Source organism: Magnolia sinica, chromosome 11 (assembly GCF_029962835.1).
Source record: "Magnolia sinica isolate HGM2019 chromosome 11, MsV1, whole genome shotgun sequence".
NCBI lineage: Eukaryota > Viridiplantae > Streptophyta > Magnoliopsida > Magnoliales > Magnoliaceae > Magnolia > Magnolia sinica.
This window is the reverse complement of record NC_080583.1, coordinates 52,020,998-52,023,467: the sequence shown is the minus strand read 5'-3', so window position 1 is coordinate 52,023,467 and position 2,470 is coordinate 52,020,998. Positions and strand designations below refer to the sequence as shown.

Sequence of the window (2,470 nt, the reverse complement as noted above, 5' to 3'; positions counted from 1 at the left end):
CAAATTATACTTCGATTTAGTGGATAAAGAACTTATTTGATTGGTTGCATATGTGATTGGGTTCTAGTTTTTTGAAATCTCACTTTCGTATTTTCTTTTTACCCTTTCATCCTTGAGTGCACAAAAGATTATTTCTTGAAAAAGATTTTTGACATTAAGCATTGAGATTTATTTTTTGCATACTTTGCTTGGGACTAGCAAAATGCTGGTTGGGAATTGTGTTGAGGGTCAAATATTGCATATTGGACCCCATTTATTACTTGGTTTTATGAACATGATAATGCTTAATGTTCTATTTTAATCATGTTTGTGTTGCAAGGTGAATTTAAGAGCTTGGATTGAAAAGGATGCTAAAAGCATGGATTTAACGCTCAAGAATCACCAAAGAAAAGGATGGATCTTATGAGACCAAGAATGAAGAATTCACATGACAAAGATCCAAAAAAACCAAGTGAGGAATGAAGATCATTGAAGACTTGAAGTGAAGAAAAGGGACCCTAAAAATCTGCCTTCCTCAACTTGTCCCTCGACTAGTCGAAGAATCATCGACTCGAACTCCAGCGATAAAATCCTCTAAAATTAGGTCATCCTCGACCAGTCGAAGGAAACCCTTGACCAGTCGAAGGTGACCCTTGACCAGTCGAAGGTTGTCCTCGACCAGTCTAAGGTTACGCAGACAGCACACAAATTGCGGAATTTTAAGGCGGTTTTCGGATTTTTCCAACTCGTTATGAAAGTTTGAGTTGCAAAAATATAAATAGGAGTCCATAAGATGTTTCTAGGCATCATCTAGGGTATGAGGAGTGGAGAAAAAGGGTGGAGTCACCGTCTGGGAGTTTTCTTCTTCTTCCTTAGTTGATGTTTTGTTTAAGAGTTCTTAGTTCAATCATGTTTATGCTTAGCTAAACCTTTTAGATAGGGCTAAGAGGTGAAGCTTGTAGCATGATTGGAATGTTTGCTTTGTTTTGATTTATGTTTTGTTGAACTCTCTTTGATTTTAGTTTGATTATGAAAGAATATTTTTAGTTTTTAATGGTTTGTTGTGACAAATTACAATAGATCTGTAATAGCTTGAAATATCTTTTTTTCTTGAATTGAGATTATGAAATTAGGAAATCTCGTTCTTCACCATCGTCCCTTGAGTATGGTAGGATGATGGAATCCTTCCTAACCTTCACAATTCTCTTATGATTGGTTGTGGGATTGGTAAATCCTGTTGTTTGCTTTTTCTCCTAGGCATGGTTGTGTGATGAAATCACTTCCAAATCCTCACAACTCTCATCCATTGATGATTAGATCCATGAGAACTTCAGAGATCTGGCAAATCTCTTCTTACCAATTGGATTGGATAGGACTCTGATTCCAGTTGTGTCCTTGAATTAAGCAAGGTAGCCTCCCAATTACTATAAGTGAATCCTTGGTACCTTAAATTCACTAGTTTCAATTACCTTTATCACAATTACTCTCTTAAATTTTTCAGAATTCGATTTACATCTTCTTCTAGTTCTACTTCTAGTTACTTTTAGAAGACACATGAGTTTAGTCCCTGTGGATTCGATCCTGGCTTACAGAGATTATTACTGCATCATAACCCTACACTTGGGGTTGTGAACAGCTAAAACCCTACGTGATTATTTGAAACCAGCTAGGATGAGTAGACATTCTTATATGATTTTTCCATCAAATGCAGGAAACGTGGATTTTAAGCAGGGAGTGATCCAATTACTTTTGAAATTCCATGGACTAGATTTTGAGAATCCATATTTACATCTCAAGGAATTTGTTGAGATTCTAGAGACCTTACACTTTAACAATATGTCGATGATACTCTAAGGCTAAAATTGTTTCCTTTTTCATTAAAGGAGAAGGTCAAGTCATGACTTCACTCTTTAAGACCAAGATCGACTGGGACATGGGCTGAGATAATCCGGGAGTTCTTTAAAAAGTTCTTCCTGGTTCATAAGATCAACATTCTTAGAAGGGTCATCATGAACTTCTCACAAAAAAAAGAAAAAAATTTCTTTCAATGTTGGGAGAGGTTTAATGATCTTCTAAGTGCTTGTCCACATCATGGCTATGAAATTTGGCAGGTCATAAACTTTTTCTAAGATTGACTGACTTCACCCATGTGCCAATTCGTAGAGATGATGTGCAATGAGGAGTTTATGAATAAGGATCTTAATGATGTGTGTGACTACTTTGACATGTTAGTTGAATATGTGCAATCCCAGGATACTTCAGCCAAGTCGACCCATCCCAAGTTGACTCAGTCCAAGGAAAATGAGGAATTTACATCTTAAGGGAAGAAGACAACGTTAATACTTAGGTGGCCAACCTCACAAGAAAGGTCGAAGCCATGGAATTAAAGAGGGTAGAAGTGGTCAAACCCAAGGAGACCCTTGAGATTATTTGCGGTATTTGCGCAAGTAAATTACACTTAACATAGGAGTATTCTACAATTTCTACATTC

At 36.6% G+C, this 2,470-nt stretch overlaps 1 non-coding gene across 1 annotated transcript; it reads right to left on the bottom strand.

The window, feature by feature from the left end:
- Positions 1-1,970: 1,970 nt before the first annotated feature.
- On the bottom strand, positions 1,971-2,077 carry LOC131219772 (small nucleolar RNA R71). Its single transcript, XR_009158416.1, has one exon. It is a non-coding gene; the product is annotated as a small nucleolar RNA R71 (small nucleolar RNA).
- Positions 2,078-2,470: the final 393 nt, after the last annotated feature.